The sequence below is a fragment of the Pyxicephalus adspersus genome, chromosome 11, assembly GCF_032062135.1.
Source record: "Pyxicephalus adspersus chromosome 11, UCB_Pads_2.0, whole genome shotgun sequence".
Classification (NCBI taxonomy): Eukaryota; Metazoa; Chordata; class Amphibia; order Anura; family Pyxicephalidae; genus Pyxicephalus; species Pyxicephalus adspersus.
This window is the reverse complement of record NC_092868.1, coordinates 56,317,364-56,344,070: the sequence shown is the minus strand read 5'-3', so window position 1 is coordinate 56,344,070 and position 26,707 is coordinate 56,317,364. Positions and strand designations below refer to the sequence as shown.

Sequence of the window (26,707 nt, the reverse complement as noted above, 5' to 3'; positions counted from 1 at the left end):
ATTTCTACATTTATTACAGCACTAAAAATATGGAAGAGTTGATGGATGAACAGGTTTGTCATAGAGGAAATGTCTTTAATGTTAACACTGCAGTTATTAACCTGAAACAGTTTCTAACTGAAAATACCTTACATTTCAATTTGCAGCCGCCTTCCAAAACCCCTGGCTGTCGGTGCACGGGAAATAGATCTAACCGTGTTACCTCTTGAAAAACAATACAAGTTTAAATAAGAGCGGTGAGCAATAATCAAAACCTATTGATTTTAGCCAGGGGATGGCAGTTTAAACCTAATAGTTTTAGATCTAAACCGAGTGCAGAAAAGAGCAACAAGCGAAAAACGTATAAATTTCACTTCCCTGGTAACTTAAAGGTGTCAATGTATTTAATTTTACCCCCAGACTGGGCCGCAGGAACATGGCACTGCTGGAGATTGTCTCTGTGGGTACAAAACACATGTTATATCAATCTACTGCCCGGAGAGATCCCTCCGACGCAGCCTAATGGAAAACCCAGCTGTTACAGGTTTTAAAATACCCGGCAAGTATTCACAGAGCTTCTCTGACCAAAAAATCAATACTGCAGCGTTTGACTTTATAGAAGACGCTTATAGGAGGGCTGTGGAATGTCTGCACTGAACATTGTTATATTGTGCATGGATAAAATAAACAGCATGCATGTAAGAAGAGGGCATCGGATGTTTTAAGATTGTAAAAGATGGACCCACTGGTATTTCCAAGGGCAACACCCATCAACGGGCATCACAGAAGAAATGACAGATAGTAGTGCATACTGCAGATTGATGGCCAGGTCAATGGTAGATAGAGAACGTCCAATTTCCAGACAGCGGAGATAGCAGCAGTTATAGCAGGATGATAGTCAGAGCAAACGTAAGCTGGGCATAAAACAGTCCAAAAATAGTAAATCCAATCATGAATAGTCAAAAAAGCCAAGGAAAGACTTCATTAGTAAATAAAAACTGGGTGGAAGTTCCAAGCACCCTTTATAGGTAGTTAATGAGGGTCAGGTGTGCACAACAGAAATGTGGACCAGAAGCACAAGAAGATGCCATAATAAATTAATATATCCCAGTAATTTCTGGCTAATATTAATGTATTTATTAATTGCTGCCTTGAAATGGAACTTAAATGTAATCTATTTGTTCTTCCCATTCCTTACAGCTGATCTCCGGTGTATCTCCATGAGGAAAGTGCAGAGAATTATGGCGATTGCCCACCTTCCTGAGAAATCCATACTTTAATACTTTTTCCTAAACATAGAAAAGGGTTCATAAGGTTCTCCTAAACATTCACAACGACATTGATTATCAGAGCTCAGAATTTCAGTCTTAAGATTTAACTTTCCTAAGCAAAACATAAACTTACCCTCAACCAGTCCCTAGCTGTGCACATTGGAATGTCATATATCTACTGCTGTCCATGGTCCTGAAACCAGATAAACCTTACACTACATTGATTTCAATAGAAATACAAAAAACACTTAATGAAATGAGAATTAAACTTTTTTTTGAAATGCAACAAAGTAACAAAGAAGATGATTTAAAATATATATACACATGGAAGTGTTAGCTAAGGGAAGAAGGGGAGAACGGTGTTATTGGGGCTGATTGGATTGTAAGCTCTTCAGGGCAGTGTCCTCTCCTCTTGTGTCATTGTCTGTATCTGTCTGTCATTTGCAACCTCTATTGTACAGCACTGCGTAATATGTTGGTGCTATATAAATACTATTTATTATTAATAATAATAATTGTGATTAATTTAGCGATTAATGGGGGTCATATGTTTATTGAAAGTTACGATAGTATAAGATGAAACAATATATTGATTGATTGGATCTTCTCTATAACAAGTGCTGATAATAGAGGGGTGGAGAGCAATAGCAGGGAAATGATCTTTCTGGCTATCTGTAAGGGTGACATTCTTGCCAATGGCCAGCAATGTAGGAGGAATTCTTCCCACTGACCACCACACTAATATACTGTGAGCTGTGGATAAAGTAATTATAAAAGGGGGATCCATAAAGACCTAAAAGTTATTAGAAAAGCTGCTCTAATGTTTCATTTGTAACCATAAACCTTCTGCATGGCTGAGACTCCAGAGTTCCCCTTTAAGTTGGCGGCTTCGCCTGAGTTGCACATTGATTGAAGCGGAAAGCCATTTCTAATCTCGCACAGTTCGTGCACTCGGCTAATTAACGCCACATATATCAGGGACAATCTGGTGACCTTATAGCACAGGCAGGCGGCGGAGTCATCGCTTATTTCTGCTCCCCAATCATAAAAGGAGGAGGGGAAAAAAATGAGCCTTTTATTTATTCTGATTTACACTGGCTTAATGCCTTCGCTCCAGAAATGTCAGTTCATTCAGGGTATGCCTCGCCAATCCCGCACTTGCTGATTGCTTTACATCTCATATGCTAAAATATTATTTATTTTAATGAAGATGTCATTGATCTTTTAAAGGGACTCTCTATGAAATTCTGCCTTTCTGGCAGGCCGGAGCCTCCTGGCCCCCTACATGGGTACAGTTCATCACTAAAACCTTACATTTTCAGCTTTCCTGAAAATAATACCTGCTGATCCTGCTACAAAGGTGGAAGTGTTTCTGTTTTAAGGTGACAACACTCTATCCCTGTTTCCTAATTGTGCTCCTGTGTTGTCACCCTGTCCAATGCTGTGTCAGCACACTTCATGCAGGCATGGTCATCCAAAGCAGGAAGCCAATCCAGAGCAATGATATGCAATCATGAGCAAAAGGCAGGTTCACTTTAAAGCAAACCAGGTACTAAAATACAATGTCCTGGTTTCAGTGGGAGTGTCTTGGAATTTCTGTTCTGTATTACACAATGGTGTTCCCAGATTATCATAGGATGTACTGGTGCACACACACAGAGAAGTCACTCCATGCTCCCTTGTAAGCTCCCCAATGCTTCATTCTCAGATACGATCAGCATGTGCCTTTAATCTGGAGCCTGGAAACTATAATGTAATTGTCTGTTACCTGATAAATGTCCTGAAGTCGTAGCCGGCACAGCTATTTATGAAGTCACACTTTTCTGGGCTAGTAGCAATATGTTTTGCACAGCTGTGACCTTCTTCTTTAATCTAACAGATTAAACTCTCGTTCGGGCTTTGATCATTTTTATAATTAATGTTCCCCTCCGCCGGATGATGTATGGTGCATCCGTTCCTTATGCAAATCTATTAATTTATTCCCCGCTGTCATTACCCTCAGCAGTCTTCTTCTTCAGGCATCCATATTTGTTGCCTTTTTATAGTTTCATCTTGCTGGCGGCACATTGACGGCAGTAATATTCACTGTATATACTCCGGATTGTTTTCGGTATTAGGTCGCTCTTGTTATTAGTGTGGCATAAAGATGTGATGACCCCTCCACTATTCAATAAATAATGTTCAATCATTCAATAGGTTGTGTGGGAAAATCTATGGCTTCTCCATAATGGTGGACAACAGTTGGTCTCTGTGCAGAATGGACATGGAGTCTCTCACCTAACGGAAATGAGAGCTTTGGGGGGCTTTGTTGGCTAAGGCGGGTCCAGAGCCCTCGTGCACTATGCACCTCTCTATGGTCGCTCCTGCTTCTTAATACCTCATCGGGGTAGCAATGTTGATGGGCTAGGTGGCAATTAGGGTTGACCAATACCCAATGATGGTTCCATCAACCACCTACTGGTCTTGCTTCACTTGTTCCAATGAACTCAAAGCCTTAATTCCAGGGGATTAGCAGGCAACTGGCAGAAGGAGGTCAGTGATGGTGGTCCGGAGATTTTTCTTGAACAAGCTTCTTTAATTTGCAGATGTAAACCCAACTTCTAAACTCTCATCTACAAGGTGTTTCTATAAAATAAGGAGACTGATATTATAAGTGACTTTTATTTATTCTTTTCATAATATTTTCTCCATTCACAATGAAGCACCAATGTCGTCTTGTTTTCCACTGATGGAAGCCGTGGAGCAAATCAATTTCGGATGTTTTTTTCTTTCCTGCATCCCTTGACTCAAAACATGTTCCTTTAACCACAATTTCAATCTAGGAAAAAGAAAAGGGTGGCAAATCTGGTGAATATGGAGGATGTTCCAGCGTAGTAATGTGTTTGTCGGTCACAGAAAGTGCTGTGTGAGAAGGAGCATTGTCCTGATGAAGAATGAAACCATTTCCCACATTTCTGCCGTCTTTTCCTGACTCTCTCAGCTTTGTCTTCCTTATAATAATGTTGGGTCACTGTTGTGTCTTCTGGAACCCATTCTGCCAAAATGACACCTTCATGTCACAAAACACGATGACATGGCTCTGAATTTGGGCTTTTCTGATTCTTGGTGATGAAGGTGTTTCCAGTGACTGTGGTTTTGTTTCAGGATCATACTGGCAGATCCGGGTTTCAGCACGGCAAGTGCTGACCTTTTGAAAAAGGTTTGAGCCCATCTCAAATTGCTGCAGAATGTCAGCACAAATTTCCTGGCACTCTTTTTGCTCTGATGTGAAATTTTACAAAAACTTTAAAAATGATGCATTGCTTATCTTTTAATAATTTCGGCACATGAGGGGAAACACAACGTCATTAAACAGTGACTGACAACAAACTAGACGTCAGAGAGTGCCTGTGTTTGTCCTGCACGTTTGGAGAAGTTTACATATTCATGGCAAGCGATCAGAATAATCTCACTGCTTTGTGATAGAGATAGAAACACCTCTCCTTATTTCATAGAGAGACCTTGTACACTGTAATTGATCCTATTCATTTATCCTGCTTTGTTAAAATAGTCTCTTGTGGTCCTGCCATGAAGAGCGTTATGAATGCTCCTCCTAGTTAGGGTGGCCACCATCTACCAATTGTGCTCCTGCATTGGCACATGCTGCTCCGGTAGAGACTACAAGCTATAACCCATTGCACAGGCTTGGTCTGCCATTGTGGTGGTGGTGCCATTGTCTTTGTCTTGAAGTTATTGAAGAACTGATCTCCTTGGGTATGCGATACAGCAATGATTGTACAGTGGGTGTGTTTGAAAACACCTCTCTTGTATTAGAAACTGGACAAGTCAAAAGTTGTTCCTAGGTGATCAGATCTATCAGATTCCTAAATGAATCAGATGATGATTACAGACAGAAGCCACTGGAGTGCCATAGTGCCCCATGGCAATGGATGGAAATTTGAATATCCAAGCAGGTTAGTTGTGTTTCTATCAAGGACCTGAAAGCTTTATTTTAGGTTCTGCTTTTTGGTATTACCAGAGTCTCTTTTTGACTATACTAACCCCGTAGACAGTTCTAGATGAAGTACCATTGCACCTGCTGAAGGACATTCTTTTTAACAAGATGACCTATTTTATTGGAAGAATAGTCAGATGAATAGGATTAATCCCAGATGACAATGAGGTCTTTTTAAGATATAGCTAAACCTTCACAATGCTTCCCGAATCCTCCAAAACCCCCACATACCCCACTACATTCTTCTCTTTTCGTAGATCTCCCGTATTTCATATTTTGACATGATTTCTCATATTTCATATAATATTCCATTTCATTGAAAAGCACTTTATAAGCTCTGGGCTATCAGAGAGTTCTGATGGAAAAAATAATTTTGAGAATAGCCAGTATTTTGTTCGGGATTACTTGACATCCCTCTAAAGGCTAATTCATTTTGTACTCGGTGATCAATACCGTCTTGTCAACGTTCAGAAATGAGACTTTCTTGGGGACCGGCGCTCCACTCCCCACCATTAATGGCTTTGACCTTTTTTCTCAAATTGCGTGACCTCTCCTAGCGGCAGCACGTCATTTTCCACAGCGCAAGAAAGAGAAAGGCAAAATTATATTTTTTAAGAAGTAATAGGGATAGAGACATGATGAATTTTCCTGACGCTCCACTGTCAGATTTTAATTAAAAAACATTTAATTTAATTTAGATCGGTAAGAGGAAAAGGAGCCGACGAAAGAAAGAGACGTTCCTGGCGGTAGATAAAGCGTATATTAATAGGAGCGGAGTCCAGCTGAGAATTCCGCAGCGGCAATTTATGTAATTGTACCAAACTGGGTGGCAAAAGGCCTGGAACAGAAAAATGGCTTGTAAAGAGTCATTTCTATCCTCTCCATGGAGTAAGATGATGAAAATGGTAGGGATAACCACTCTTTTCATTATCGAGCTGGTTATCAGTGCACATTGAAGAATTGGTATTGGATGTTTTCTCAGAACAGCCAACCGTTGAAAATTTATTCCAATTAATTTTCACAGACTTGCAGCCACTGCTGTATAAATGACCCAGAACCTTCTGATTCCAGATAACAAAAAAAAATAGACCCTGCTGAATGAATACCAAACCCTTTTGTGGCCAAATTGAGTTGTTCTCTCGGTATAGATCCAAGGAAAATAACTTTTTACAGCCAATTATCCTGGGGTCCTGGGTTTCGTTTTTTTTTAAGGTTCTTTAAAAACATTTTGCCCCATGCTTGTATCTCAGGGGGAATGAGCCTGTTTTTACTTTAAACAGTTATAGGCAAATACTAAATGTAAGTGGAGTGATTTGGTACTTTTGTCTATCTTTAATCTTTCATCCAAAGAGTTCAAAGGAGCCTCTGAAGAGCAATCTAAAGTCCATCACAATTGACTCCAATGCATTTAGTATTGAATGTTTCTCATATTGATGGCTGTTTGAAAGAATGTCACTCTTACAGGTACCCAAAAAGATCATTGGGGTCAGGTAAAATGACCTGAAAGACACAAACTGCTCTAAGAACTCCTAGCAACCTGTGAAGGAACCCTAAGGTTCCTCAGAATCCTGGGTAAAAAAACATTATTCTAGATTGACACTGCAATTTCGAGAAAATGAAAACCCTTTGTTTGTTCATTCCACTTTATAATTGAGCCATTAGTGTCTTAGCTTTCCTTATATTGGACCCAGGCCCAAGAACAAGGACACAAAAAAAGACACTCAAAGGAAGCCAGAAACTCCACTGTCATGGTTGGGTTCTGATGACCATTGCTGGTATTTGGGTGTCCTAACAACTTTGAAGCCAGAATCATGAGCACCAATAATGGACTCTAACAAGAATCTTCCTGGACCAGACTATGCTAGAGACATTGTAGTAGGGGTCAGGTTGAGCAGAGGGTGAAGTCTTGTAGGCCAGCAGGTCAAGGATAACAGGCAAGGAATGGGAATGCTTGGAGTGAATACAAACTAGGTAACAGAAGTACCATGTACACTTGTTTCAAAGTTTGTATTCACTCCCAGTCCCTGCTATATGCCTTATCCTTATCTTGCTGGCCTTACAGACCTTGCCTGGAACTAGGAACACTTCAAGAACAGGATAACAAGACGTGGATAGACTAAGAAACTGTGCCAGTGTGCCAATCAGATAAAAATGGTACCAAATCACTGTACTAGAGCATGGTAGATTTACCTTGGGGTAACGTGTCTATTGCTAAATCATAGAAATGTGAACAAAGCTTCCATATAATACTTTTTTAGGATATTGTGTTAAAAAAATGTCCCTGCACCTTTTTTTTTTGCTGCACGATAGTGTTAGATGGGTGTTGGGAATCCCTGTCCTCCAGAATCACAAGCACGGATTTAGAGTTTCCCTGAATTCCATGCTGGAGGATTTTAAACACCTTACCAGTTTATTGTGCTCATGCACTGCCAGGAAAAAATGTCCCGGAGGGGAGGTACGCTGAGCCGTGCCCTCTCTGTATCCCCAAGCCGAATGCTCCACTTTGATAGGCGTGCACCTACTATAGCTAAGATCACTGTAATTATAAAAATGGTTTCATAGGCTTTATTCTGTAACAAGCGGCATCTGTATATAATTAGGTTAAAATGAATTATGTTAATGCCTTACCATCCCCATTAAACATAATGAACATTTGTCAAATTACCCATTCATTTAATTCATTTTTGTAATATCCAACATGTTTTCCAGATCTATTAAATAAAATTAAACAGAACAAAGCTCTCATTACATAACAGCAATTTTAACTTTAAAAAGAACAAAATGAGAGCAGAGAGCCACTTTAGCATTGTACTGGCGCAACCCCGAGTGCAGATACGCCTGGAAACTTCCATGTTTGCACACAAAAAAAATATTTCTCAGTTTCAAGTGAAAGACAAGACAGATCTTGGTTTTCCCATCTGCGTTTCAAGAGTTGTTGTATTTCTTCTTTAAGTTGCTAATTTTATTTGATTACAAAGAGCAGAAAAGACTGAGAACTCTAGAAAAGTATCTGCTCATCAGGGAGAGTCGGCTAAACATCTGGTAGTCTGGCACAAGTATGCAACAGTAGCAGCTTTGAGTATAAGGAACTCCGAACAGAGGAGGGTGACAGCCATTATGTTCATGCTGATCAAGACAGATTAAGGTAGAACAGTAGTAGTTTCCCATTCCTCCTTGTGATTATGCTACCATAGGTACTAATAGTAAGGCCAATTGGATATCAGCTGGGTGATTGACAGGTAATACCAAAACAGGGAAAGATTGGGCAAGGGGGTGGTTGGCATTTGCCTCTTGAGCCAGTACCAGTAAGATATGGTGGGCTGGTTGCTCTAAATGGAGAAACTCATCCATCTAGACGCCAATCACAGCAATAAAAATGGACAGTGATGAGTAAAACACACAACGCTGGCCATAATATAAACCCATGATCTCTCAGTTGACAGCGTTATTATATTTTCCTCCACCGCCACTTAAATTTTACTGTAAAAGTAAATGAATCACTGAAACGAATCAGCATAAGCATAAATTACTTAGATAACTACAGGCTTAGAGGCTAATAAAACAACTCTGAGCACATTTACAAATGACATCATTTATCATGGGGCCTGCCGCTGTGTTTTATGATCGCACCCTTCCATGTATGAAGCGGAACAGCAAACATTCATAACATAATGACGCAGATAAAACCATGCGTAATATGGAACCGGGGCCACGATGAGGGATGGAAGAAATCCAGGCAGTGTTTGGAAGGAAATTGTGTCAATACTATATATTTTATTCTTGTCCATGGAAGGGATGACAGTCGCCATTTGTCACTGGAACATCCCAGAAAATGTAAATTCAACTCTCAGGGGATTGGACCGTTTTACTGAATGTCTGTGTACTTGAGATTACCTTTATGTATGTTAAAGCAGTGGTCGCCAACCTTCTTGGTTTCGCGGACCACTAAAATCACTGGCTCCTGACTGCACATGCGCATGGAGCCGGGTGTCAATCAAATGGGGAAAAACCTCCTCCATAGTGACGTCATTGTGAAATAGCCCCGTCCACTCTTACAACGCAGATTTAAGCCTGCAAGAGTGGGCGGGTTATGTCCAGGGACACAGCCTCCCCACTTCCCGGCGCCTGGGACTTGTACGGGGGCCGGGGCACTCTGGCCGGTGCTCCCCGCTAGCGGGGTCCTTCTTCTGACCTTGCTCGGGGGTACACGGGCCAGAGCCGCAGACCACCAAAATTTTCTTGGCGACCGCTGTGTTAAAGGACTATATGGTGATGAAGATATTTTAAAAATGCTCTTTGTGCATGGTGCCCATACAATAGTTCCTGTCCTAGGGTGACCACACTCTCTGTAAGTTATACGAGGTCTGTCTATAAAATTACGAGACTGATTTAATATCTGATTTTTATTTATTTATTTGATAGACGTGTTCCTTTAATCACTGTTTTCAATTTAAAAAAAAGTTCCAAAATGCCAATCTGGTGAATATGGAGGATGTGTCCAGCGTAGTAATGTGTGAGAAGGAGCATTGTCCTGGTGAAGAATGAAACCATTTCCCACATTTCAGTCGTCTTTTCCTCACTTTTTCTCTCACTGTTGGGTCACTGTTGAGCCTTCTGGAATCCATTCTGCCAAAACGATGGACATGGCTGTGCATTAGGACATTTTTTGATTCTTGGTGATGAAGGTGTTTCCAGTGGCTGTGGTTTCAGGATCATACTGGAAGATCCGGGTTTCGGCACCAAGTGATGACTGGAAAGGGTTCGAAAAGGGTTCGACTCCACCTCAATTTACTGCAAAATGTCAGCACAAATTTCCTTGCCGCTCTCTTTGTGCTCTGATATGAACTTTTACTAAAATTGTTAAATTGACGCTTTGCTCAACTTTTATACTTCTCATGATTTTAGCATATGTTGGGAAACACAACGTCATTAAATGGTGACTGTGAGAGAGTGCCGGCGTTTGTCCTGCATGTTTGGAGAAGTCAATACATTCATGGCAAGAGATCAGAATCACTTTTTGACTAGAGATAGAAACAGTCTCGTTATTTCATAGACAGACCTTGTATATGTTATAGACAGGAAGTGTGTTAGAATAACACCTCCTAATATCCTCATCCCCGTATCACAAGTTGAGGTGTTCTTTGGTCCACAAAGAGAGCTGAAAAATGCTAAATTATTACAGTCAGCAAAGGAAGAGAACACTGCAAAGCTCACAAAATCTGCCAAAATCAATGCTTATTGTTTAGAGCAGATCAATGAGAGAAAATAATGAAAAAGGAACGGGGACTACGTGACAGGAGTATGAAGGGGATGCGGACAGGGGAGGGTTATAGAAAAATGTTGGGGTTAGGTTAAAGACATCTAACGGATTGGTGGGTTGTAGTGTCTGGAAGTGGAATCGTATGGAATGGTATGGGAAGCAGTAAAAAGAAAAGAATGTAACGGAGGCTTGGCTAAAGAAGAGAAAGCTTGGCTGCCCACCTACCTTGCATGCAATGTTTGGGAGGTTTCTCTTGGTCGGAGTTAAGGTCATGTCAGTGTTTCTCAACCAGGGTTCCTCTAGAGGTTGCTAGGGGTTTCTTGAGCAATTTGTGACTTTCAGGTCAGTTTAAGTGACACCAATGATCTTTTTGGCTATCTGTAAGGGTGACATTCTTCCCAATAGCCAGCAATGTAAGAGGCATTCTTCCCACTGACTTGCACACTAATGTACTGTGCTCTGTGGATATAGTAATTAAAGAATGGGTTTCCTGAGGACCTGAAAAATTTTCAAGGGTTCCCTCATGCTAAAAAGGTCAAGAAACACTGGGTCATGATGTATGCATCTGGGGTCCTAGGGCTGGTCATGAGGGGTCTCAGGCTCCAGGCAATGAAGAGTTAAGATAGGATGGAGAAGGGGGGAGAGTGTAGGTGATTGGTGGTATTGAAAAGAGGGGGGGGGGATCAGGAGGTCATAAGAGGGGTGAGGGAGGAAGTGAGGTCAGTTGGAGAAGAAACAGTGGGGTGAAAAGTGACCAACCTAACCCACTTTAGAGTTGGATAGTTCTCCCGGTGGGGATTTGGTGCTGGAAAGTATTGGGAGTTGTTAAAAAGGTTGGTGGTTGGCAGGTCCTCAAGGGTGGTATCTGAGCATAATCTGGGTGGTGGGGAACCACCTTAGATGTGGTGTCTCCAGAATGTTAAGAGGTTAGAGGAGTTGTAACTACGGGCTCTATGTTGGGGAAAGGGCTGCCTTGTGGTTGGTAGTGTTCCTGAGTTGGTGTGGTGCAGCTGGGAACATAAGAACTAGGGCTTTGCAGATCCCATTTTGGATGCTGTTGGTGGTTGACTCCTTTGAGGACCTAGGGCTAAGTGTTAGGATGGTTGAAAGGTACTGGTGTTGCTTTTGCTTACCTAAAGGAGGAAATGTTTTGGATGAGGTTTTCGGATACTTCTGAGAGATGTATATGTCCATGAGAAATGGGCAATAGGCCCATTATTAGGGTCAAAGCTTTCTGCGGGGAGAGGGAGTGGCAAAGCAGGGTGTCATGTGTTGATGTACGGCTAGCAGATCCTGCAGCCTTGGAGAGAATGATTTGTTTATGTTTACTGTATATTCTTGTTATATCTGGTTATTTATTGTTGGTATTTATATAATGTTATGTGTTCTATATGTTTCCTATCAAAACAGTGGCTGTGGTCATTTCCAATCTCATTTTGTGCTCTGCCGTCCCTCTTTGGGGTTAAAAGGAAGAGCATTGGCTTGGCTGAGCAGCAGGAAGGGGAATCTGGGGACTTATGAGCTACATTCGTCGAGTCCTTTGTTTAAGTTCTATAAAAGCCTCTACAGTTCTGTTAGCCTCACTGATGGATATGTGAGAGGTGCCATTTGATCATTAAATGAAGTGGAACTGTTACACATATGTTGTAGTGCTCGTCAGTGCTGAACAGTCCCCTATTAAAAATCCTGGGCTTGCAAATGTAATTTTATGGAGAGTTTGTATTCCATGAACTTAATATATAGACACCCTGATAAACCCAAAAGCAGAACTTTGAGCTGATCTCTGGGCTCATCTCATACCCCACCGTGTATAAAATAATTTATAAATAAATACATTGAAGTTCTACCTTCTTAATGTGATAGTCATGTGATGCTCTAGTTCTGGGTCTTCTCTCCTAATTGCAGGAGGTGGGCTCCTTCTTGGAGTGCCCATGTGATTGCATGCTTGACATGAACACATCCTATTGGCTGTTCAGTGGTGGAGTTCTCTTAGAATCCAATGGAGGAGGCTGAAGCATTGACATCAGGACATCAAAGTGACTGTAAGGAACCAGCCATACAGTCTGGGATTAGAGGTTCCCCAAATATGGAACTGGAGCTTGTAAGAAACTGGGATGGCAAATTTAGATAAGTATATAGTTTAGGTATAAGTAACTTTATACCAATTTTACAGTATATATTATACAATATTTGCCCTATGAGCTTTAAACTAAAAAGAAAATCACATGGAGGTTTCTCAGATGGAACTTTGCATGTTAGGCAGCCACTTGAGAAAGAAAGATAAAGTTCCCCTAAAGGATCCAACCAGGATTAGAAGCCATATACCTAATATAATATACATTTGAAAAACAAAGACAGAAAAAGAAAGTTGGGCATTAATGAATCAAAAGAACCACAGAAACAGACAGTAGGGAATTACTGGCCTTAAACTTTATTAGTTAAAACATTCATAGTATATTTACAAATTATTAAAACCAGATAAAAGTCTGGGATTGGATTTATGGCATTGTACAACGTTCTACAAGAGGCAATCACAGCAATAAGTTAGGCTAAGCTGAAAATCACAAAAAGGGTGCTTGTCTCTTATATATATTACCGACGCGTGTCCAGGGTGTACCTGCTTCATCGGAGGATGAAGGACAAGCCTGTGGGATTATTTGCAGCTATTTGAAAGAAAATATTTAGATATATCAGTACCTTGAAGTAATAATTAATATAGTAATAGGTTAAAAAGTTTTTTCATCACATAAAATTACTGTTAGATGTGGTCATGCATAATCACACGGAAACAACCAGGAATCAAATAATTGTTTACTGGATCTGCAAGGTAAACATGAAAGACTTTTTAATGCCTCCAAGAGAAGACCTGAAGTTGGAGCAATGCAGTACAGAGGAGGACAGTGAGTTCTGGGAAAAAGAAAACAGTAACATGAGTCAGCTATAATATATAAGAACCCCTGGTGTTCCAATACCCAACCATACCTTACGTTTTGACCTTAACTCCAAACTCAGTCCTTAAATCCAACCCTTGAGCCTAACCTTGTATCCTTATGTCCAGTTATCTTGTAATGTACTGCCCAATGCTAAATAAACCCCATAAACCATATATTTACCTTCAATAGTGTCAGTGCCCAGTGCACAAACCCCATACAGGAAACACTGGAACGCCCATTGGTGAATTGGGACAAAGCCAAGGGAGTGAGATCTCACTATTGACTGGCACTGGAGAAGCCAATATAACTTTTTGGAGGTAGGTCATTTGCATAGTATAAGATGGGCAGTCTGTGTTCTGTATCTATGTCAAGGTTAAATTTTCAAATAGGACCATTATTTAAGAGCCATTTTTTAATGGTTTTGCTCCTGTTAGTCGCTATCTGTCCCCTGTGGAATTACACAGAATTAGAGGACAAGCCAGTATTAACATGCATGTGGTGCAGCAATAGGCCTCATTTCCAGCTTGTCAGGGATCATGAAATAAATTGCAGAATAAAATCTCGGAATGACAGAATAATGAGCAATTCATCTGATTTGTGGAATAAACAGGTAAATCTCTGCTGGGCCCAGCAGTAAGTGGCATTTGGATGACATTTTGTGATTAAATTAAAACAGTAATGAACTGGTGAGTAATGGGTAGCAGGGACCGCGTTCCCAGCATTGCGTCCTGATGGTACCCAGGATGTGTTGGGAACAGCAGCAGCCATCTAAATTCTATTGGCAATAAGAGGAAACGCATTCACCTTATTGGAAGCGACATGTGTGCAATTGTATGATGGAGCACGAAATGGAGAAAACGTTTTTCTTTTCAGAACGACCTTGAACCAACAAAACACGATAGGTGTCATGCAAAGTTTTGGTTTTCATTTTGTAGGCGTCACGCAAAAGCTGCCAAAGTGGAGTGATCTTAAATGTTCCTAATTTGGGAAAAACAGAGTGATTTTGCTAAAGATTTCTCAAAATTGCTGCCAGTTCCACCATGCAGATACGTTAGGCAAGATTTGGTTTGCAATAGACTAAATGAGGGGCTGTTTTTGGTAAACAAATAAATCCAGGATGGGTAAAAGGATCTTCTGTGACCCTCCACCCTCCCTGAACCTTCAATTTTTACCTTCCTTTTCTGAAAGGAAAAAAAAAAACAAAATGGCAAAATTTTACCAAAATTTGATTAACAACAAAATCTAAAACTGAAAGCTACACTTTGCTAATCGGAGTATAAATCTCTGCCAATGGCAGTTTCTTGTGAAGGCTGCAAATGCCCAGCCACCGCTAACTGAAGCATCCACACTAAACATGCTGGCACCAACCCCTTGAGTATACACCAGGGGGGAGGCCATGACTGCCTTGGGACTTAGGAAGGGTTGAATGATGCTGGGTGTTTTTTCTACTTGTAGGTGGGATATGATAGTCGGTGTTACGATGAGAGCCGCTGGTACATTGTTGGAAGCTATAAAAATGTACAGTCAGATGTGCAGGTTTTAGTAAAACCTTCCCATGTTACTTTCCAAGCCTTCACCTCTAGCAACAAATCAATCAATATTGTACCTCTACAAACTAAAAGGTTTAATGACGATGCAATAAAGGCAATAGGCAACAAATCAGCAAAATATGCAACAAAGGGCAACCATACCATACAGGCAACCATTACAATATATGCGTGATAAACAGATAATTGTGAAGATAATTGGGCAACATATGGGAAATATTTGCAAAATGCAATCAACAAATGAGCATTCTTCACAATTCATGGCCAATATTCAGGCTAGAGTTGTAAAAGATAGGCAAGAGCAGGCAACATAAAACACAGCAAAAAAGCAAAGCAAAAAGTAGCTGAAAAGTGCTTTTGGTGGCATTTTAAACCCATTGCACCTTTGCAATGACCAAACACCATTGTAATTCACATTGACCCCCAAGTTTCAGACTAACTAGGAAAATGCTGCTTCTGATCCTGTGATCACTGTGACTGTCAATCATTGCAGTTTGCCGTGCACAGACGGGTTCCATGTTTGATATGTTTAGAACCCTTTTGTCCATTTGTCAGCTTACAATTGAAAACATGAGAAGAGTTGGTATTTCTAAGAATAACACAAATGACTATTATTATTAATTAATATTACTTTTGGAAACACAATAGAATTTGTCCTGGGCATCTAGAAACGCATACCAGCTAGTCATAGAAGGGTTAAGAAGCACATTTTACCAGGACAGCCATTTCCTTGTAAATAATTCAATTTTTTGTAACATCGAAAAAGCAAAATTCAAACTGACGTGAAATGAATGATGCAATTCCAGAGTTTTATGATAACTGTCAGGAAACATTGCAGCTGTATTAGATGTGGATGTATGATGGATGCAGACTATTTTAATACAGAAGGATAAAATATAAGGAGTGTTGTGTAAATCCTCCAGCTAAATCTTCCTTTGAAAAGCCACTTTAGGCCTCTGAGGTCAGGCTATCCCCCCCCCCCCCCCCCATCATTATCTGCGAGCACTTTCATCAGGCCTGCAAAATAACATGGACGCCTCAAACAAAGGCAGCACGGATGGAAGCGTCTTTCAATCCAGCTTTATTCAGGTTTTGGATAAATTATGGAATGTGTTTCCGCTCACTGGGCGCTGTGCCCGAACCACACCGCTAATAGCGTAACAGGAAACTTTATGTTATGACCTTGCTACAGGAATTATCTCAACAAGGAATAGATCAATTCACTGAATATAAAACAGATGGAGTCTAAACAGATAAGAGCCAATGAATAGCGGGACTCGCTTGGTAATTTTTTTCCCTTTTTGCATTTACAGTAAGCAAAAAGCTGACGCTCGCAGTTCTTTTCCAGCGTCGTACCCTGTGAGCGTTCTTCTTACTCAGGTCTATATTAAAGTCAAATTTCTGGATGTAAAAACAAAAGATGATCCTTATTTCAATTCCACATCTTCAACACCTCAGTGTAATTTGCTTTTAATTATTTTTTCTCTACTCACCTCTACTAATGCTGGAAATTGTGAGACCGTTGCTAACCTTATAGCATTCTATTAACAGCAAACACGCCCAATAAATGCACCTTCCATGCCCATCAGGATTCAATTCATATAGAGTGGCAATGGTGCTAATATGGGTAATGAAAGGCTGCTGTTTGGACATAAATAGGTTCAGAATAAGTGAAAAGGAAGCTTCTGTAAAGCACAGGAGGCATTTAAAGCCCATTTTATCCTTAACATCTCAAAGCCAATGACCCTCCACCACCACCACCTTCCCCCAACCACATAAAGTTTACTTTTTTTCATGATGGCAATGTATTAAGCCAAAATGGCAAAATTTCACCAAAATCTTTATATTTGCTCAAAAATGTCAAAGGTAAAACTACGTTGCTCATCAAAGTATAGAATCTCTGCCATTGGGATGTCCAGCAACTGTTAACCAAAGCGGCTAAATGTGCTGGAAACACCCCTTGTAGCAAACTACGGGGAATGTGCCCCATGACTGTCTTGGTACATAGGAAGGAGTTTTATGGGCAACATTTTATCTGTTCAAAAGGCATAAACAATGTACGGAGTTTGAGTTCGGACTGAAAGCTCTTCTTTTGTTTTGGGATATTAAAGCTCATGATTTGAGTTCAGGTTGTTCCAATTCCGAGTTCCATCTTGTGGTTGAAATAGCTCAAATCTTAGTTGGAATTGATTTCAGTCAGACCTACTCTCCACCCACACTTTACCTCTTTTTTACCTATATTCTCTATCTAAGTTATCAATGGGGGGAAAATACCTTTAAAGGTCCCTATTTCCTATCCAAATTTATGGTCCTGTAGCACTTCAAGTTCCAAATCTCTTCTTCACTGCAGAATGGAAGAGTTCTTCAAGTGATACCCAAGGTACTACCTGGGTAATATGGGGATTACCTATTGGTTTACAGCCATTGGGGGGTCACCCAGTCACCAAAAGCCTACAGTGGTGTGATGACCTGAATGCATGCACAGATTGGCACACCTGAAGGTCCCACCAATCCCAGAAGGAACACGAGCAAGGAACACATGACAGTGAACACAACACGAGTAGAATAAAGGTGTTGGTGTTTTTTTTTTGTAAAATACAAAGGTGTCTGGGAGGGAGGAGGGACACAAATTTGCCTGGAGATAGATGTTAAGAAAGAATAGCATCTGAAAAAAAGATTACAGAAGCACAATAAATTATTCATTTGATTGGTCAATTTGACTTGTAACACGAGCTGTATGCTCTGGGAACTTATTTGCCGTCTTAGAATAATATTTTCCACTTGGCAGGATAAATGACGGCTCAAAACAGCCAATAATTAATGACGGCCGCTGGAAAATATAATTGTTCCAGACTCCGAGAGGAAAGTCAGCAAAGGAACAAAGAGTTCAGGAGGACCAACAGCTAAGCCGTTTTTAATAAAGACATTTAGAACCAATTACATTTTGAGGCCCATTGCAATTCAAATTAAAAAATAAAATTTTGGGAACCGGAGAAATCTTACTGTAAACTGCTGAGTGTGTGGATATTTAATAGAGAAATTAAACAATGATCTTGGGGCTTTAAAATAGGAAAAGAAGTAGTCAGGGAAGGGAGGGGGCAAGAAGGTTTTGGTTCTTGGAGAAAGCGAGTGGGAGTAGTTGTATATTGTTTATAAAAAGCTGCTGAATACATAAATGTGGGAAAAAGGAACCAATAGGAGAGGACAAAATGGAGATTTAGAAAGTCTTCGTCTATGTAGACCAACAAAAAACCTCTTGCTTGAGTCCTGTTGCGGCATAGAGGTGCCCCCCCCCCCACCTTGCCTATATGTCGGTAAACGCCATGCGCCATGGATGTACAGTTCATGGCTTTACTGTTTTCAATTGGCATGCTTGTTCCAAGGAGAAAACATGGAACCCAAAGAAAATCAAACAAAGTAGTATTTTCATAGGGAAGTCATCAATGGCAGCTTCTATATTCTTCCTTGAGGATGGAGTAACAATTGTTCGGTTCTTTTAAGGGGTCTCCAAACAGACCATCAGAGATGAGACAGTAGATCCAAATTATTTAAAGGCTTAATGTTGCAACAGAGAAAATTAGATGTTTACCAGTTAAAGCATAGAAATTCTAACTAAAAAAGGGAAATACATCAATCTATATAGGAATACAGAGCCATCACCCAAGGGAAGGCCTATGGTGTCATTTATATGTCATCAAGCCTGAAGGTCCAATAAAAGACCTTGGAAGTCCATATAAGTACAATAGTTCACAAACAGTTAATGGCGTTGTGGTGTCCCATGGTTGACTTTTTGATACCAAAAACATCTTGACCTTTGTCTTGTTTCAGTATGTCTCAGTGGACTGCCATCTGTCTGTCTATTGCCATGGTTTACCACAAGTTCCCGATATCTGTGTAGGCAGGTGATAACATATCCAGTTCTCATTTACTGTAAAGTGAATATAAGCAGTATCAGTTTTTTATCTAAGCAACATATATTTTATAATCTTTATAGAGGCCCCCTAGATTTTTTATCTCAGAAGGGGCAATATTGATGTTACCCCTTACAAACCAACCTACCCCAGCTGAAAACCATTCCTCGCCTCCTACCATTGGAATCCCAACACATTTTCTGTCCGACCTCTGTAAAACACATCACTCCACATCAAAGAGATTGGCTACATTTATGACAATACGCCAAAATAGGCTTTGATTTGTCAAGATATTCAAAAGCAAATTGAATCAGTGACCTTCCCTGCGATGAGGAAATTGCAGTAATGAATGTAAAAGCACTTCTTAGAAATGATACCGCGGTACCGAGGGGGTTTTTTCTGCATGATGTTTCTACATCGCCTGCTAGGCATAATGCCCTCAGGTCAGAAAACAAACAGAACAGCGTGGAACGGCTCGGGCTTCTCAAACACATCTCTGAGAGGAATTCTGGAAAAAGAGGGCAGCTTAAATGGAAATTACATTTATTCCCTAAAGGCCTCATTCTATAGACTGAGTGTCTGTTATTGCAGCTATGCACGTCTGCTAAGAGGACGATAAAAACATTTTCTGTATTTCTTACGTCAGATCACAAAGCGGTTTCAAGGACGGTTTGCTGGCTTGGCCAATTAAAGATTTCTTTTTCCTTTCATAATATGCAATTTAAATGTATCAGAAAATTACATGGCTGAATCACATATATAGGAATTAACCTGCTACATATGAATGAAAAAATGAACAATGTGATCCACCTACAGATAAGTGGTTGACTGGTATTGAGTGTGCAGCTCTACAAACTTTGTGCCACCACCACACATAGAACCCCTGTAAGTCAAGGGGTTCAAAGGCATTTGTCTACACTCAAAAAATATTGGGGCATTTCCATAATTGCAAATCCCCAGGGCATTTCAATATTCAATCTTCACATCAAAACTTTCAGGGCCCCAACTCATGCTCAACCTTGACAGCAACATCTCTGGGGATTTTTCTATACCCATCTCAAAATAACTTTAAAGGCATCAGGTTCAACCTTCAAAACTAAATCTCTAAGGCATTGTACAATATCTAACCATCAATACCGAAACCTCCAGGGAATTTACCCATCCTCACAGCTTCATGTCCAGGGCATTTTCCATTATTTACCCTTTATAGTGAAACCTCTTGTGCTAAATCCAATGCTCAGCTTTCGCAATGTCACCTTCAGGACATCTTCCACTATCCAAACTTCATAATGAAGCCACCAGGGAATTACCCCATGCTCAGCCTTTAGAGAACAATCCTCAGGACATTCTCCAATATCCAACCTTTACAAATAAACCTCCAGGGCACCTCATGCTCAGCCTCCACAGAATCAGGTCCAGGTATTTTTCCAATATCCAATATCCACCCTTCATATTGAAACGTCCTGTTCTTCATCCAATGTTCAGCCTTCACAATATCATCTCCAGGTCATTCCCCAATATCCAACCTTAATGTTAACCCTCCAGGATATTAGGCCATACTCAGCCTTCACGGCATCGTGTCCATGGCATTTTCCAAAATCCAACCTTCATAATGAAACCTCCTAAACTTCATCCAATGCTGAGACTTCATAGCAGCAAATCCAAGAAAATTGGCTAAATTCCAACCTTCATACTGAAACCTCCAGGACATTATCCCATGCTCAGCCTCCATAGGATCATACCCAGGTCATTTGCTAACATCCAACCTACATTTTGAAATCTCCTGGACTTGATGCAATGCTCAGCCTTCCCAGTGTCATCTTCAGGCCATTTTCCAGTAGCTAACCTTCATACTGAAACTTCCGGGGCATTATCCCATGCTCAGCCTTCACAGCATCATGCTCACGCAACATTTATATTGAAACCACCTGTTCATGATCCAATGCTCAACCTTCACTGTATTATCTCTAGGACTCTTTCCAATATCCAACCTTTACATCATAAATTCGGTACAGTTATTCCAAGCTCAACCTTTACAGTAAAAGTTTTAGGGGATTTTCTCATACCCAACTATTACAAAAAACCACCATGGCATTGTCCTATGCTCATCCTTTGCTGCAAAACATTCAAGCCACTTTTTGCATTTAAGGTCACAGCTAACATTTATTTTGCTTGGGTCATGCACAGCAGAACCTTCGGGAGTCTCCAGAGGTGTCTTTCACCATGACTTCTCTATTCAAAAACATTTTTGAATTGTCAGTTCTTTCAGGTACCATCCAAGATGCCGTGCCATCCTGATTTTTCATTTTGGTCCATGGCCTGTACGGACATCTTGAACACAAAATTCAGCAAGTGAAACCAGTATGTTAAAACTGTTAATACAAAGCCATGATGGGCAAACATGGGCTTCCAACCTTCTTCTAAACAACACCATTTGGAAGAAGGACCTTCTCTGTTTCAGTGTGCAAAGCCAGCTCTGTAAAGATGTAGTATTTCCAGTTGGGTATTGAGGAACATGCGTGTCCTATACATAGCTTTGACCCCCAACCCTACTGAACACCTTTAGGATTAGGTGGAATGCAAATTTTATGCCAGGTTTTCGCATACTACATGAGTGCTCAAACCAAAAGTGGTCAAAAATTTCCGAAAATTGAATCTTCCCCAAGGGTACAAGCTATGGTTTCTGCGAAGTGGTGACAACTCCATATTAAAACCATGGCTTTGGAATTGGATGCCCAACAAGATCATTTGGGTACCATGGTCATCAGTCCACAAACATTGGCCAAATACCTACATGTCTGGAAACACATCTGTTTATGTATGATAAAGAGAACCTGTCACTCCTTTATGCTGGTTCAAAAATTAATCTTAAAGAGGTGACCTCAGCCCTCCTATTGATTTCATGCTGTAGAAATCTATCCGTCCAAAGAAAATTAAATCATAGCATGCCTAATCCATTGTCAGGCGGAATCAGTAAACACAAAGACTAATCATTTGACTAAATGTCAGTAATTAGGACGAACAAGTTTTTCTCTTTGGCTCAGGAGTTGCTGAACATCTTACATGGTGTCCACATTCTGCCGCTAATTAGATATAAAAATGAAAGGCCAGGAAGCAGGGAAGTAAATAAGAGAAGGAAATGAATGGCATTGAAGGTTTCCTCATTACCGAATTCTTCCCTTTACACATTAGAAATATTACACCGATAATAAAGCCTAAATAGGACAGTCGGGGCTCCTAGATAAGCCTTTTGAAGTGGCATTTGCGTGGCTAAAATGTAACATGCCTTATTCTAATTGGATTCCATAAATAATTAAACAATAACTGCAGTCTCAGTTGGTGAGAAAAGTGTGAAGAATATAATTGAGCCTGGATTTTTTTTAGACATGCAACAAAACTTTCATTTAATTTATTCTGTGCTGTTTTTGCAACCAAATAAAAAACTTTTGTACAAAATGTAAACTGAAAAACTAAAATGGATTTTTGTATTTTATTTTTTCAGGTAAAAGCAGAGGACAGGGGGCGGGTCCTTGACGTCCTGGGTGCACATGAAGTTAAAGTATGCTCGGCGTCATTGATCGTACACATTTACATAGGTTGAAAAAAGACATAAATCCATTAAGTCAACCACTAGGGAAATAAACATATCCCACATATAAAACCCTATGGACATAATTGGTCCGGAGGAAGGCTAAAAAAAACCCAGGTACAATTTGCTCCAACTGGGGAAAAAATTCCTTTGTGATCCGATAGGGCAATTGGATGTTCCTTGGATCAGCAGTCTCTGTTATCTTTACTTTAAAGATTTCATCCCCAGTTATATTCTGCACTTCTAGAAATCATCCAGCTTTTTCTTAAAGCAATCTATAGTAGTTGCTGAAACTACTTCCTGAGGGAGCCGATTCCACATTATCACAGACCTTACAGTGAAGAATCCCTTCCTTATCCGGAGAATAACCTTTTTTTCCTCCAGACGCAAAGTGCCACCTTGTCCTTTGTAATGACCTTACAGTGAATAATTGGAGTTCTCCATATGGACCATTTACATATTTATATGGGGTAATCTTTTAAAAGTGGATGGACATTGGGTATGTGAGCAATTGGACCCAGAGGAGACACCACCAAAGATAGGTTGGCCATAGAAGCCGAAGTTATTGCCAACTAAGGTAATTTTTAATTCTTTGACCAATCTGGATTTGTGATAGCTGAAGCTATATGCAACCTGTGGCAAAGAAAAGCAATACCCAACCCCCACTGCCTCAACCTTCCAGTTGGTCCATACCATTGCCCACCCTATTATTAGACAACTAGAGGGTCCTAAGCTACATATGTCAGATGATTTTTGCCCAGGGCAAATGTCCATGCTCATCATGCAGCACGGAGGCTCAGGGGTTAGCACTCCAGCCTTTGCAGCGCTAGGTCCCAGGTTCAATCCCCAGCCAGGACATTATCTGCATGGAGTTTGCAGGTTCTCCCTGTGTCTGCTTGGGTTTCCTCCGGGTACTCTGGTTTCCTCCCACATCCCAAAAACATGCAGTTAGGTTAATTGGCTTCTCCCTAACAATTAACCTTAGACTACTGGTAGGGACATTAGATTGTGAGCTCCTTTGAGGGACAGTTAGTGACATGACTATGGACTTTGTACAGCGCTGTGTAATATGATGGCGCTATATAAATACTGTATAATAATAATAATCTCGGAAAAATTCCATAGGTGTAAAGTGGTCCACCAATATTGCTCCAGGGTGCTATTGGTGGAATGGAATTACCAATTGGGAATGATCACTGTGTCATCCTATGGAGGAGAGCACAGCAGGGTGCAGATCACTCGTCTTCCCCTTTTTATAGAACCTTCTCATTCATTATTCTTTCACTGGAAGCAATCTGAACAGGGCTAGGAGGTGAGAAAGCAAAAGTCAAGAATTACATATCTTCATGTGCTTAGCTTGATTGATCTTCCTGAAATCTGAATTTTGTGAATCACTGCTCAAACTTTTACTGCAGCCATTAGAAACTGCAGCAGAGAGTTCGCTCATCATTAACGGTTATCATTTCTCCCGACCTCCCTCGGTGTCCTTGGCAGTCAGCAATAATCTGCAGGCGTGTGATTCTGGGATCGTTATTGTTTGCAAATTTCAGCAATCTGAAACTGTTCTTCTGGTGACCTTCCATTAATTATCACATGAGGTCCAAGGAAAAAAAACAGAGGAACCACCCACCGGCCTGGACCTCCAGAATATTCTGTAATGACCCCATTATCAGCCTCGTTCCGTGTTATAGCGGTCCTGTCCTTCACAGTCATGGCGTGATGAAGGGGGGTGTAGACAGCAGGGACGGGGAGGTAAAAGGCCAGGAATATTCAGGGACATCATTGTATTTGGTGCACCGGCAGGCTGAGAAGGGCCGTCACGGGCGAGGGTTACCACTCTGTAAGCCGCATACACACGTGCGATTATAGTCATTGGAAAGGATCTTTCACGATGCATGGACGAGTCCCGTACATACAGCACAGTTCTGCGCTATGCAGAGGGGAGAGGGAGAACGAAGGAGCGACACCCTGCTGTGCGCTCCCCCCCTTCGCTTCCATTAGGATTGTCTGTCGACCATCGTCCATGGATTCGCCAGGACGGTTGTTCGGACGATGGATGACGGGCGCTGTACACACGCCAGATTCTCATCCAATATCGGCCCTGAGCCGATTATGGGGCAAGAACCATTGGTGTTACGTAGCTTAACCCCTTGCCACACACACCATCACAGGCAGACTGCCACCATGATGCAAGCACGCATCGTTACCCTTGACAACCGCAGTTATGATTCTTTAATACTGTCTGTGTCACCCGCTGCCACTCCAGACAGGGACGTCTCAGCAATCACAATGTTTATAGAAGTGTTTTCAGGTTACTTAGAGCATGCAGAGATTCAGCTTACACTTTTTATAATGTCTACTAAGTAAAAACATAACAAACACAGAAAAATAAAACCTATTCTAAGAACAATAACAGAACTATAGCAACAGCGTAAAATAAAAGGGAAAGCTGTGAAATAATACTTAGGTAGAGTTGGTTTTCCTGGTCCAGGTTCCTGCGTAAAGCTATTAGTCAGAGTCTCCGGGCTCCCTGCAGTGCTCAGTGTGTCAGTGTCGTTGTCCTTAGCAACAAAATGGTATCAGTGAGAGCTCCCTCTGCTGGCTTTTTTTTATGCCAACCACAGAGGTGGGACTAATAGGACCATCCAATGACAGCAGAGTGGGGGCTGTGTACCCATGGATGAAGATGCTCCATAAACACACTCAGGTCAGATCTAACAATATTCATATATTTACCAAGGCATGTCTCGGTCTTATGGTTCACCAGAACAGGCTAAATATGGTTTCCAGGCCTTTCTGAGGCCTAGGAGACCAGTTCTTGGTCACAAAATGCTCACCCTAACGACCCAGCTACAAATCAGCCAACTACTACTTTATACAGAATGGTATATTGGAAATATAAAGATTAGTCCCCGGGTTACATACGAGATAGGGACTGTAGGTTTGTTCGGAACAGGTATATTATTTTAATGAATGCATTGAGACAGATGTTTGTCTCAACATATTATTAGGCAGCATGGTGTCAGTTACTGTATACAATCCTCACTGAGTTAATCACAAACAAAGCAAAAAAAACTTTATGGAGCCTAGACATTCATTAACTTCTGGGGCAAGCTGTGCAAAAAGAAACAACTGCAGAGTTTATCCTGGTCATTAAAGCGTTACCAGATGTTGCTTAGCCGTGTTTAGCAAAAGATTTCTTCTGCAAGTCATGCAAACCAGACCCCTATAAAGCCTCCGTCCTGCACACTAGAGAGCAGGGAAGCCCGTTCGTATCTAGGAGTCGTCCGTATGTTGAATGTCCTTAACTCGGAGACTACCTGTATTAATAAATGGGTTTGTGAATACAGCTCAGGGGTCAATCAGAGGCCACTCTACTAGCATTATCTGAGTTTTATGACACCTGGCGACACAAAACGACACAAAAGGGGTCTGAAAGGAAGCTGGTTGTCACATCAAGAAATATCTGGTGAGGGGAAATTTATGCCCCTGGCCTGTTACACATTCAAAGACCCTAAAGGGAGACTACATTGAAGGGGGGATCAGGCATTATTGTTATCCCCAATATCACAACCCTTTCATATTTTATTCCTGTTTTCAGGCAGTGTCCCCAATACAGTCATTTCCTGTTTGACAGGAAGTCACATGGGCCAGCCAAAGAACTAGCCCTGACTTCCTTGCCACCATGTAGCTCACAATATCCTTAGGAAAGATTCATTTTTATTCCATGTATAAAATGATACAACGTGTAAGAATCCGCCAGGCCTGAGGTCGGTTTTTATAGACAGTCGTGCGTCCTCCATGTTTTATGATTCTGGGGGGGGGGCAGAATTTTGATTTACGGTAAATAATCTCTGGCGGGCGCAGACCATAATGGTTCTTTGTGCTTAGCTGGCAAATTTCTCCGGCGAATCGTCACTCTGGGAGCTGCGATATTGCAGGAGCGAGGGAAGCGGGAAACAGGCAATTTGCGGCCGGCCGTAACCGGCTCTTAAAACGTCTTTTCTTCTGTTAGAGTTGATTTTTTTCTGGCCGTCTCGCAGGAATTGCAGGGAATAGACAGCTTGTTTCCTCAGCGCAGAGCTCGCTCTTTACACGGATCGTCCTAAATATTTCAGAGGTTGTAAATTGTCAGGCGATACATAAATCGCTGCAGTAACAAACAGCGCCAGATGGGCCGCGCTAAAACCCACCTGACGCGGCATTGTTCGGTGTTTACGGCC

General features: G+C 41.1%; 1 long non-coding RNA gene across 1 annotated transcript in view; it reads right to left on the bottom strand.

Annotated features, from left to right (window-relative positions):
- The window catches only part of LOC140340743 (uncharacterized), a 60,279-nt gene extending 35,265 nt beyond the window's left edge, over positions 1 to 25,014 (bottom strand). The window contains exon 1 of the long non-coding RNA XR_011922725.1: positions 24,948 to 25,014. This is a non-coding gene — a long non-coding RNA (uncharacterized lncRNA). The remainder of the gene's footprint in view (positions 1 to 24,947) is intronic.
- Between the last annotated feature and the right edge of the window lie 1,693 nt (positions 25,015 to 26,707).